Below are 13,961 nucleotides of genomic sequence, written 5' to 3'. Positions count from 1 at the left end.
TCGATTCACTGCAGGAGCAGCAAGAGAGTCCCAGAACTCAAAGGTGTCATATGAAAAGCCAGCGGCATCGAAATGATAGTACTCCTCGGCCAGGCTCATATCCCTCTCTAATACCCGATATACAGATACCACCTTGACATCAAAGATTAAATTGTTTCTGAAGAGCCAGATCTGATAAGCGACATTTGCCATCTCCCCTTCAGGTCCAGGTCGGCCATCTAGTCGTGCTCCTGCGAATCATATCTAAAAAGGGGTCCATCCAGGAGCCGCAGATCACCTCCTAATGTTGCCCCCCACCCCTCCCCCCCCCCCCCGCCCTCCTCCAAATCAGCCTCACTATCGAGCATCATAGGATAGCATACTCTGTCGACTCCTTTAAACTGCAGATTGGACAATCAGTCAAGAGGACCATATCCCTATTATTGAGCAACATGCAGGTCGGAAGTGGATCCTAAGCAACCTTCTAAATAAAAAGCCTCACTCTAAGATGAGCAGTCACCCTCCAGATCCAAGTAGCCTCAATCCTCCTATTCGGTGCTACCCCACAAATCATGAAAAGATCCCTCATAGGGGTATTAAGACAGCATGAACGGCCCCATACCCTCAGATCCTAGGTTCGATGGATAGGTACTGGAATGGCGAGAATCCAATTAACAAGTGGACCATAAAAGAGATGGATAATGTCCTAAACTCTCCAAGCCCCACCACTGATGGTAAGCAGATCATAGATCCGTAGATGGTCACCCACCTCCATACTAACATATGTCAGCCATCTGGACAAAGGGAGACTAGAAATCTAGATATCCTATAGGTTCACATCAACTGATGTCCCATCTTCAATCAACCATCTGATCTGAACAATCACCGCTAGTGCATGGGCGCAAATCTCCCTCTAGATAAAGGAGCATCCATGAGCAACATAAATCTGAGACCCCTGAGTCCACACTCTATATCAAGCCCTCATCATCTTACTCCACAAGTAGTCAGACTGGAAAGAAAATCTGATAGCATGCTTGACAATCATAGCCTCCCTCCTATCCAACAGCAACTAAATTCGGAGGCCTCCATCTCTCATGAGCTAGCAGACCACATCCCAAATCATCAGATGGATCCCTCGCCCATTGTGTCTAGAACCCCGTAAGAAGTTGCGAAAGAGCTGCTCCAACCTCCTTAGGCTAGAAATCGAATTCACCATATTCGTCAAGAGGTAGATCGGGATGAAGCTTAGGACTGATCTGATGAGTATCGTCCTATCCATCATAGAGAGGATATTGGCTTGCCAGCCATTAAGGCAGTCCTGAATTTGCTACTCCATATGTCTACAGTCAGTCCGTCGGAGATGCCGTCCCATGATAGGAATCCCAAGATAGGTCAGGATCTCCGTCTGCTCCTGTATTCCCAGTCTATCTCGAATAGCCTATTTCACCTGGACTTTATCTTAGGACTGAAGATGATCGAGGACTTCTGCAAGTTCACATGTTGGCCAGATGTCTGGCAATAGGCCTCAATGATGGTAGCAAAATACCTCGTATTTTGGATGGAAGCACGATCAATCAAAAGACAGTCATCAAAAAAAGTAGGTGTGAGAGTGGCTCAGTTCCAAGGGGGGCCAATAAGGCTCCACTCCGACCCTTGGACCGCCACTCTCAACATTCGAGATAAAGTATCGGCATACAAGATAAACAAATAGGGAAGAGAGGACAATCTTGCCGTAGCCCGACCATACAGTGAAATAAATCTGTTGGGGCTCCCACCAATCAAAACCTTCACCAAACAAAATAAACGCAAGAAATGGAAAATATGACTCCGATTTTTTTTTTTTTTTTTTGCACACAAATAAATGTTCATGGATGCCCCATTTATCAGTTGTTGGCTCTTACTTGATGGATCTGAAATAAAGATGTAGTTATATTATACACAGAGTATAAAGAAAAGACTTTACATATACTATTAAATTTAAAACCATTACACATAATTGGAAAGGCTTTAAGTATCTATGTGTGTAATACATAGATATATAAATTTATACACAGAGTATAAATTTTGGAAAGCCCTAACTTATGCATCAATTCATTGCAGATATATTGTTGCAATGGGATGATATTGTACCTTGATTTTGGGATGACTTAATACACAAGATAGTGACCCAGAAAATATATATTTTTTATTAATACATATTTTGTGCCTTTTAGGTCATATTCGATGGTTAGATTTTCGTTTTTGATTGCCAATATTGAAGTTGATGATGGTTGCAGACTCCTTTCTTTACATCCTGGGTGTATTATATTTGTAACCCTATTTTTATCTATGAAAGTGTATTGCATCAAAATGAAAAACTGAGAGCCGCATGGTGGTTAAAAAGTTTCTTTCTTTCTTTGATATCCAAAATTCATTAAAACCTTTTCTTTTCTCAAATAAATTGGAGAGGTTTTGCTTTGCCATTAAAAACTTTGCACAAACTTATTTTACATGTGTTAACATCTATATATCTGATTTTATATTTTTCAATGCAAGATTTAGAAAACTATCAATATAACACTATAGGTTCTTTATAACAATTTTTGCAGACTTTTGTATGTTACATGGCCACTATTTGATCATTATTTAAAGATATCTAATCATTATTTAATTCTAATGACCATTGCATAATCAAAATAGAAGCTATTGCTGATATTATCATCATCTATTAGAGTAAAAGTTTAATGTTTTAAATTCAAAATTTCCATGCTGGCTAGAATATATAATTATTTATAGTTTTAAAATTTTTATTCAATTTTTTTGGTACACATTGTTTATTTAGTTTAAGAGAATCTATACTTGCTGGGAAGGTAAACAATACTTCAAACAAGTTAAATATGATCATCAATATTTTTGTTATTTATTCAGGCCATATGATTATCAATATTTTTGTTGCAACAGACAAAGAAAATAATAAACTAAGAAGAAAAATAAAATAATATAATATTTTATTAAGATTTGATGTCTCAAGATTCAATCCACATTGAGCCTACAGCGAGGTCCGCGATGAAAAATGGAGTCCAACGAAATCAAGATCATCCCAAACGGAGTTCGGACGGTCAAGATATGCATGATTGAAGACGGTACGAAATTCGAAGCGGTGAAGGACCGCCGGCGCGGCACAGCCATGGCGGCCCAGGCACGACACTGCGCAGCTGGGCGCGGCCTAGCACGCGGCGCCCGGCCCAGGCGCACGAGGTGCAGCCCAGGCACGAGTACGCGGGCCAACCCAGGCACGCGGCGGTGCAGGCGCGGCCCAGGCCCACGCAGGATCGGCCCAGGCCCAGGCGCCTGCTGGGAGCCCGATTGTCCTATCCACTGTGGACTGGGTGGTGCACAGAGAAGGACGTGGACCGCGTGGGCATTTTTCCAAGCATTTCTCGCAGTCCACGGCACTATTCGGTAGATCGGAATGCGATTGGAGGGCGTGGGTAGTTTCCGATCTTGATCTGACGATCTGTGGGCTTATCTGGACTTGATTAAGTGTCTTTAACCAAATCTAATTAGGTTTTAAGGTCTTTAGAAAGCTTGCGTGTGGGAACAGAGATCCCATGGCTTGGTTTCTTGTGTGCGGCATGCACGGGCTTCAGTAGAAAAGAGCCCGAATCCATGGAGAAAGGGAGAGACATGCTGAGACATCGAGAGGAGAAAGAGCAGGAGGTTTCTGGACAGCAGACAGCAGTCACTTCAGGGATTTAGGAAGGTCTTTCTAGAGAAAGAGCTTTTGTGAGGAGAACTTCTTGTGATGGAGAAATTGGGTGTACGAGGGTTGAGGATAAGATCTTCTCTTGTAATATTTCTTTTTCTTATAGTGAAGTTTGCATGCCCCGTGGAAGTGAGTCTTTTTTTGCTGATCCACGTATTTGATTATTTTTTATTTTATTTTTTTTCTGCTATATCGTGCGGTATCGAAAAGATCTTGAGAAGTGATATCCTAATCAGATATCTATCCAATATATTTATATGATTTGAATTATTGACCAACATCTATGAATTATAGACCGATATCTACGGATAGAGATGATGCAAAGGTTTTGCTTCTGGAGCTCAATCTATAGAACAAGGCTTGCTCTCAAACTCTAATTCCGAGTGCGCTTGATCTATAGAACACTCAGTTGCTTTCCTGTTCGAGGATTATAATGGATATATAGATCATAGAATAAGTTAATTTCAACTCAAAGTGGTATCGTGTAATAATCAGATTTGTTCAGCCCAAAAAAAAAGCCCATTTTCAGCTCTCTTGAGCTTGTGAACTTAGGACATACTCAACAATTTTATCCGCCAAGAATTTTAGCTGGGGACCGATGATTTTTTATTATAATGCAAGTTTTTAAACAACATATTATACCATTATAATAGACTTTGCTGCAACCACTATTGATGATTATGGTGATTGTTGGAGATCTATTGTCTATAGTACAGAATCATCTCCTCCACTCAATCGTGAGTATTGTCCGCTTTGGAACGGGACCCAGGCCTCTGACCCGATAACACCCGCCCCTCACGGTTTTGCCCCCAAAAGGCGCCTCACGTTGGAGAGGAGGAACTCGTACTAATAAGCAATAGGCTCTCTTGCTTGTTTCCGGTATGGACTTTCGGGCTCGAAACTCCCGATGCCCATCCCACAACAGCCCCCAGCAAGGAGCGTACTGCTGCAGGTAGGGACGGGTTCCCACAGACGCGCCAATGTCAGCAAGAGAGCGTATTGCTGTAGGTAGGAGACGGGTTCCACAGACGGCGTCAATGTTGGAGATCTACTGTCCATAATACGGAACCATCTCCTCCACCCAATCGTGAGGTATTGTCCGCTTTGGAACGAGGTCCGGGCCTCTGACCCGGTAACATCCGCCCCTCACGGTTTTGCCCCCAAAAGACGTCTCACGTGGGAGAGAGGGAATTCGTACTAATAAGTAGTAGGCTCCCTTGCTTGTTTCCGCTATGAAACTTTCGGGCTCGAAGCTCCCGATGCCCATCTCACAACAGTGATCATTATTATCATCATTTATCTCAAAAAATAATATATTTTCTGTATGAAAAATAATTATTATTAAAAAAAATTTAATAACAGCATTATCTTTTCATTCCACTTCCGTCGGAATGAAATGTTATTTTTTGGACTATACAATTATTTTTGGAGAGGAAGTTAATAAAAAAATTTATTTGTAAAACATTAACTGCTCGATGGCATGCTTTATGAGTATGATGATATAACCGGAGGCGCCAAAGTTTGACTGGGGCATCCCTTTTCAGCGTATCCGTAATCGAAGCAATAATGATTAATTGGGACGTACAACCTAACGCGTAAACCTCCAGAAATAACTTTGCGCAGCGTGCGCCAGGGGAAGAGGATACGATTATAATAATCTCAACTCTAATTTTGTGGACCCCGCAGATAGAGTGATTTTTCCGGCAAGTACTGGGGTGCACGGCTTCGGGTTGCATCTTTCGCTCGAAAGAATGACCGATCTTCTTAAGCGACATCGACCGTTGGAGCGCTCTATGCACGGCTCTGAAAGCAGTCCCGACTCTCCGTTCATCCCTCCCTTGCGCGATTCAACGGTGGATTCGCTCGAAGGAAGTTGAATCCTTCTTTCGCGTGGAAGATACAACCTCTGTCCTAATCCAAATTGGGCAGCTGACCAAGGGAAACGTTGCATGGTATTATACACTAAAAAAAATTACTTTTAAGAGTACCATGCAACAATTCTTGAATATTGTATGGTATATAAGGTGCAAATTAGTTTAGATGATAAACTGACTAAAAATTGACTCTCAACGATAAACATACTGAAAATTGGGCACCTGTGTCCAGAGCCCAGGTCTCATCTTTAGCCTAATTCACCGCAACAAGTTTCGATGGATATTGGCTATTATTGGGTATAAAATTTCTCCAGCCGAAGTTCGTATCAAGAATGATCCTCCAGGGATTCTACCGACATCTGATCTTCAACGATATCTTTTCGAACCTCTCCGGCGGCCGAGCCTCCGCAACATTCCCAAGTTCTGCCGACGGATAAACTCCCACCAGTGTCGACCGGGTTCTGCACGACGGACGGACCCCACCCAAGTTTCTACCTAGAATACTTCGTCCGGACTCCTACGGGAGTCGGACTTCGTCCCCGACTCCGACTGCAGGAAGACTTCATCCGGACTCCTGCGGGAGCCGGACTTCGTCCCCGACTCCAACCGCAGGAATACTTCATCCGGACTCCTACGGAAGCCGGACTTTGTCCCCAACTTCAACTGCAGGAAGACTTCATTCGGACTCCTACGGGAGCCGGACTTCGTCCCCGACTCCAACTGCAGGAAGACTTCGTCCGGATTCCTGCGGGAGTCGGACTTCGTCCCCGACTCCAACCGCAGGAATACTTCGTCCGGACTCCTACGGGAGCCGAACTTCGTCTCCAACTTCAACTGCAGGAAGACTTCATCCGGACTCCTACGGGAGCCGGACTTCATCCCCGACTCCAACTGCAGGAAGACTTCATCCGGACTCCTACGGGAGCCGGACTTCGTCCCCGACTCCAACTGCAGGAAGACTTCATCCGGACTCCTACGGGAGTCGGACTTCGTCCCCGACTCCAACTGCAGGAAGACTTCATCCGGACTCCTGCGGGAGCTGGACTTCGTCCCCGACTCCAACCGCAGGAATACTTCGTCCAGACTCCTACGGGAGCCGGACTTCGCCCCCGACTCCAACTGCAGGAAGACTTCGTCCGGACTTCTACGGGAGCCGGACTTCGTCCCCGACTCCAACTGCAGGAAGACTTCGTCCGGACTCCTACGGGAGCCGGACTTCATCCCCATCTTCAACTGCAGGAAGACTTCATCCGGACTCCTGCGGGAGCCGGACTTCGTCCCTGACTCCAACTGCAGGAAGACTTCATCCGGACTCCTACGGGAGCCGGACTTCATCCCCGACTCCAACTGCAGGAAGACTTCATCCGGACTCCTACGGGAGCTGGACTTCGTCCCCGACTCCAACTGCAGGAAGACTTCATCCGGACTTCGTCCCCGACTCCAACTGAAGGAAGACTTCGTCCGGACTTTTACGGGAGTCGGACTTCATCCCCGACTTTAACTGAAGGAAGACTTCATTCGGACTCCTGCGGGAGCCGGACTTCGCCCTGAACTCTTGTTGCAGGTAGACCTCATCCTGAACTCCTACAAAGGCCGGACTCCGAGCTCCTACCGCAAGCGACCCACTCCGAGTTTCCGCTATAAATGATCTACTTCAAATTTCTACCGCGAGCGGTCCGTGCCGGATTCCCACCGTAAGCCTTCATCCGAGCTTCCATGGCGGACGAACCTCTCCAGCACCATCCGACATCCATCGCCGGTCAACCCCCCGCCATAGTCTGCGCGAAACCGGACCGCGTCTACGGAAAGCCTCCGACCGAGCTCCTACGGCAAGTGGTCCTCGCCTGCAGCCTTAATGCCCAAGGCACCCAACAGGATTTGCGATATCCGAGCTCCTCTTAGATAGATAGCTACCTCTCTTCGTCAGACACCTCAATCAAACTTCGGCCGACAGGCCTGGACCCCCTGGCAGGCCACAGTAACGGCCACGACTCTGCTCCACTTCCTGCGACGGATTCCGCGCGGCTCCATCACTCCCTAGCAGGCCACAGTAACGGCCACGACTCTGCTCCACTTCCTACGACGGATTCCACGCGGCTCCATCACTCCCTGGCAGGCCACAGTAATGGCCATGACTTTGCTCCACTTCCTGCGACGGATACCGCGTAGCTCCTCCACCCTCTGACGAGTCGCGACAACGGACGCCGCATCACTTCCCGCAACAGGCTCCACGTGGCGGGTCACAGTGATGGCCACGATTCCGCTCCACTACTCTTCATAACAGACTCCTCCTGGCTCCGAACGGCCCACTGACAGACGGTTACAAACGTCGCTATCAATCTATTGCACCCTCCGCCTATAAAAAGGGGACCCCAGATACGTTATCCTCTAAGCTCTAATTTCTATCTCAAAACTCTGCTAAAATTTTCGTTCGAGCACTCCATTCTTGTTGAGGCAGAGAACTGACTTGAGCGTCGGAGGGTTTTGTCGGAGCACCCCCAACTCCGATTTAGATTTTCTTTGCAGGTCCCGGTGGCGACCGCGACTCCCTCGACTCCAGCTTCTCCGACACAGACGGATTTTTGCACCAACAGCTATCTTGTCTAAAAATTAAAAAATAATAATAATAATAGCACATGTGTGAATCTTACTTGGTTGCCAGTATCTTTAGAAGTATCACACCGCAACTTAATTTTATCTAAAATATTCTGAACTCTATCCAAGGTATAGCTTGACATTAATGGTGTATTTGTTTCGTAACTAAAATTAAAATTCAAATGAATCAAAATAGAAATCAAAATGATCATATTCTTTTGATTCGTGACTATAAAAAGATTAGAATCAGAATCAAAATGTGATATCAATATCTATAAAATAGGAATAGAAATAGAAAATAGAATTTTTTTTTTCTTTAAATCAAACGGTTGGAATGAAAGTCACTTATTTATATTTTTATTTCAGAATTTAAATTCTTCCAATAAATATGTCCAAAAATTAAAATAGAAAGGATGTCTTCCATTGTTCTTATAATGGTTCAGGGAAGAAATCTATACTACAATATAGCCCATTGCACGACAAATATAGGCGCAATTCACGACAGCCCCACGGTGAAAAGCGCCAAACTCCTCACACCGTGCAGCAAGCGGGCCAGAAATGGAGAAGTTCTAATGGCATGATTAGGCCCCCTTGGCACTTTTCTGTTTGTCACGCACTGCGCTCTCATGTGAAAAACGAACCCTACCCGACCAAGGAAAAAGAAGGAAAAGCCTATTAAAAGTTTTCTCCCGGTGTCAAGAGAGGACAAATGGAGCACATTCCAAGTGCCTTGCTTAGTGATTTAGCTAAAGTGTACGGTGCCATTTTTTCTGGTGATTTAGAACAAGTTTATTTTGGTCACTGGATATTTGCTCAAGAATTTCATGGGAGAAGAAGAAAGGATTGAAACAAACGAATTTTGAAGGCCTAACCATGTAACGTCATAGATTATTCAATCTTAAAGAGAAGACCTGATAGTTTACCCAAAAAGAGAGAACCTGATATGGGGATAAATTACTTTATTGAAAAAAAAAGTTAGTGAACCACAGAGCACTTGCTTGGATCCACTCACTAGGCAAGAGAAAAGGGGTTCCATTTCAAGCGGTCTCGATGCTTGCTTTGATTCCAAATTAGCAGAGAGAGAGAGGAGAGAGAGAGAGAGAGAATTGGTAAGGGTCCGATAATTGATAAAAGAAACAAGTGAAACACCAAGCACTTGCTCTGACAGCTGGGCAAGAGCATACGGATACGATTTCAGTTAACGTCAATCCTCGCTTCATAGTTCCACGAGCTTTAACCCAATCTACTTGGAGGCTTAAGCTCCGGCCGGCTAAGTGAGATGGGATGGGTACAGGCAGCAGGTGGGGTTGGAACTCCTTTTGTTCTAAAAAGAAGGAAAAAAAAAAAAAAGGAAAAAGGCTGGTGATAGCATCATGTAATGTTAAAACCTGTACTCAGACAAGAAAGAAAAAAATCGTCTTGTCACCTGGTTTCAATAGCGAGAGCCCAATTTTAACCTTTATTTTTCATTCTTACGTTATTTTTCATAGAGTACGTCTAAACATTTCTCTGCCCGTACGCCTTCTCTCTTTCCCTCAATTTCCATGGACGCTTCATTTATTATTTAATATATATAAAAAAATAATAAAAATCAGATTGAATAAAACAATCGATTATAAATGGATCAGTGAGAAAATCACCAATCTAAATCTAATCTATTTATTAAATAGATCAAAAATTTAAATCTAAATCCGACATGTTTATTAAACAGATAATCTGATCCGATCTATTTAATTTATTTATTAAATAATTAAATTAGATTAAATAGATTAAACAGATTAAACGGATTAGGTTAAATAGATCAAAAACAGATTAAACATATTTTAAATAAATTAAACAGATCTTAAATGAATTAAATAGATTAAACAGATCAGATTAAATAGATCAGAAATAGATTAAAGAGGTTAAACAGATTAAATTAGTTATCTGACTTAATCTGATCTGAATATTAAACAGGTTAAACGGATCAGATATCTAAAACTCAAATCCGACTCACTTATTAAATGGATTAAACGAGTTGATCTATTTATGATCCAAATTTATTTAGTGTAAACTCAAATCTGTTTATGATGGATCGAATATTGATCAGATCATATTTTGTCAATCCTAGAAGAAATACCTATAATACGTCCATCTTGCACAATTTCTCAATTTTTCTGTAACAGGAATTTTCCTCTGGGATCCTCACCAGACCCATGGTTTTGACTGATGAAAAATATTTTAATATAATCACACGCATTAGAACTGCTTTAGAAAATCTCCATCCAGACATGCAGGACGCAGCAAAAAAGCATATGAGTTTTATGACTTTTGCAGTGATATTCTCTTACAGATTATGATCTGTTATGTCTAACACTAACTAGTTTGATAACGATGTCAGACAATTTTTTATTGATACCCTTGATAATATCTATGATTATATAACTTAAACAGTAAAAACAACTCATAAGACTCGTATTTTTTTTTCCAAGGAAAAAATTATGACTGTTACATTGGCAGTGCAAGACATTAAGTTTTATTACAACGGCTACCGATGTGGGTTAAAAATGTAATATTATCATAATCCGGAAATTAGTTCTTACTAATATTTTAGTCTATACTGCAAATGTTGTAACCGTTACAGCAGGTTTGCCGAATAAAGGACACGAACGTTGTACACTAATACATAGTTGGGTTGTCGATAAAAATAGAAATTATTATTATAGCTGACCTCTTATACCCTTTTAGATCGCATAATTATTCCCAGGATGAAGTCTGATAAAACAAGATCCGTGAATCCGTGATCGGATGGAGAGTGGTCATACCGTACAATGATTACACTGTGCAAAGGCGAACTATTTCATTTTATTATAAAAAGATAAATACGCCCCCTTGTGGTTCCCCTCACGACAACTTTTTGAGAATATCCGAAATTAATTAAGTATAAGAAATGTGTATAAAGTACGGATCCACAGTTATAGCCATCGACGGTGGCGTCCTGATCAATGGAAATACGTGTTTGGCAGTGAATCCTAATCTAGCCCCTTCCATACGGTTTTTTGGTAACCAAATTTGAGTTAGAGAGCAATGCTATTCATGACACGTCCAAATCCATGCGGACCACATTTGGTGGGCCAGAATTGAGCACACCACCAAGTGTTTTAGAAAGGTGTGCTGGTTAATTTTCTTCATTTGCTAATAAATGCATGATTAAAACCAGTATTAAGTTTAAACTACATCTTAAATAGCATATTTGTAACAATCACGGGCGATACAAAGATCATGAAATGTGTTTGTGCTTATAGAAGTGCAACCGTGCAAGCTTAGTAGAGAGGAAATTTTCTAGTAAGCGGCCAAGAGCTCAGAAAAAGAAATAGAACGATGGCTCGAAGGAACATGATTAGGCTACACAAATGGTAGATTTATAATAGATAGATTAGACGAAGCATGGCTTCAAATGTACATCCGTTCATTCCCCTGGTGGCGTCACAGCTGCAGCATGACGGCCGACACCCTTTTTGAAGCGCCCCACTACTAACATCTACGACTAATACAGCCTGCCTTCTCTAATTAAATAACTCCACAAAATATTATATCATATTATCATAGATAGAGAGGCACCACGACATCTACGAATTGTAACCAAGCAAGAAGTATTCGAGAGGCCACGGTAAGCTTACCGGCCGGTTTCAGGGTCTCGCCGCCCGGCCGTGGCGGCTCACGGTCGGCAGCTTCCGCCAGGGGTCGAGGACGGAGTCCCGGTAACGCGACGGCAGAGCCTGGTTCCGCCCGCGCTTCGATCGGACGATGGGGGCCGAATCGACGTACAGATCGAACGGCAGCCACCCCGCCCCTCTCCTCTTCGACCCTTGCGCCACCCCCGCCGCTCTTCGCTTCGACGGCCTCTCCTCCTCCGCGTCCGCCGTCTCCTCCTTCTCCTTAGCCGGCTCCTCGTCGAACAACCCACCGGAGACCTGCCGCACCGCCTCCAGGAGCAGGTCCAGATAACCCTCGCTTCCATTGCCTTTGCTAAGATTCCTAACCGCTTCCTCTCGTCCTTCTCCGTCGTCGCCGCCTTTGGTTTCTTTGGCCTCTTCGTCCGGTTCTTTTTTGACGACCTCCACCACCGCCTCCTCGTCTTCGTCACCGTCGTCCGCTTTCCCCGATGGAGCAGTCGTGATCCCGGACGATTCCTTGGCTCCTCCAACCGCTTCCTTCCGGCTTTCCTCCTCCGGATCGCATTCGCCTTCGGAGCTCCTCACCGCCGGCGAGATGGCGCTGCTCTCCTCCGCCGCGTGGGGGCCCTCCCGGCGTCCTTCTCCACCGTCGACTCCTCCCCAGACTCCACTCGCTCGGCAACAACATCGGCGGCCACGACGCTCTGCGCAGTGGGGCCCCCACCCTCCTCCTCCTCGTCGTTCCCCGATGATTCTCCTCCTCCTCCGATCTCCGGCGGCGGACCCAATCTGAGGTTCAAATCGATGTCGAACCCTAGTCCTCCCACACGCGCCGCCTCGGAATTACCGCCGCAGCGCCCGATTGGTGGAGGAGGGACGGTGGAGATGATGATGGCGATGATCCTGGCCAGGCCGGCCTGGGCCTTGGAGGTACCGACGCGTACCGGAGCGGTCCGGAGGTGGTGAGAACAAGGAAGCGGCGCCATCGTCGACCGATCGAAGCTTCTTCTCACCTCACATCGAGCTCCTCTCCCCCCCGCCTCCTCCCGCCATCGCTCCAGCCAAGAAACAATCCGTTTCCTTCGATTTTTCTTTTCGCCCGGACTCGTACCTAGGAAGTAATATAAGCCCAGAGAGAGAGAAAGGAGCGATTACGAGAAGGAAAAAAAAAAACCACCAGCTTTTTCGTTTTAAAGGGGGAAATAAAAAGAAAAGTACAAAAAAAAAAAAAAAAAAGAGAGAGAGAGAGAGAATGGGTGGGTTGAGGCTTGAGATGGTGATATCTCCCAATTTTGTTTTCTTGTAATATTAATTAATTAATATAAAGTTTTATTCAGCATAGGCTTCTGACGTGTTTTGCTTTGTGAACGTGTCGGCAAGTGATCGGTGGCGGCCTGGACGTGTCGCCACGTATGCTAGGGAGGGCGGGGGACTGCTGCCGTGCGAAGGGCAAAGTTGGGAAAAGGCCAGGTTAGTAGATGGCAGGGAAGTACGTGGCTTCGGGGTTCGGGACCTGGTTGCCGGGCCGGGTCGAGTTGGGCGTTCCCACCGATCCAGTAGCCGGCGGTTCGGCTCGCGTGAGGCAGAGGGGCGGGGCCCACCGCCTAGGGATCTAACGGCCGCATAGTGTGTAGGGCGTAACTGCGACAGTTTTTAGGGAGTGCTGCGGTCCCCACCTAAAGAGAGAATGGCGTCCGGATTCCATTGGTGGATAATGTGCTTCTTCTTTTTTTTTTCGGCCGCTGAGAATAGACGGACTTGATTCCCTCTCCTCGGAAGAGAGTCCAGTGAAAAGAGCGTAGCATCAGGAGCCATTTGTGGTAATCGAATGATTTCCATTGCGCCCTCGCATTAACAGAGAAAAAATATTTAGAAATCAGGCAGGAAGACGCTGCGTGGAGGGTTCACAAGTTCCACTAAAATAAGTACTAGAACGTTTTACATTTTCAACAAAAGGGCCTAGCCTCAAAGTGAAAGACAGATCTGCGTAAATTAACAGCAAAAGCGTCAACATGCATGACGAGCTCATGGAAGCCGACAGTTCAGGTCCACGAATGGAACAACATGCACAATAAGAGCAGCAATGGTTCCTGTCGAGGGGGAAGGAGATTT

General features: G+C 44.9%; 1 pseudogene; it reads right to left on the bottom strand.

Annotated features, from left to right (window-relative positions):
- Positions 1-11,572: 11,572 nt before the first annotated feature.
- On the bottom strand, positions 11,573-13,000 carry LOC140851626 (uncharacterized; annotated as a pseudogene).
- Between the last annotated feature and the right edge of the window lie 961 nt (positions 13,001-13,961).

This window comes from Elaeis guineensis, chromosome 9 (assembly GCF_000442705.2).
Source record: "Elaeis guineensis isolate ETL-2024a chromosome 9, EG11, whole genome shotgun sequence".
NCBI classification, from domain to species: Eukaryota; Viridiplantae; Streptophyta; class Magnoliopsida; order Arecales; family Arecaceae; genus Elaeis; species Elaeis guineensis.
This window is presented reverse-complemented; position numbering and strand designations above follow the sequence as displayed.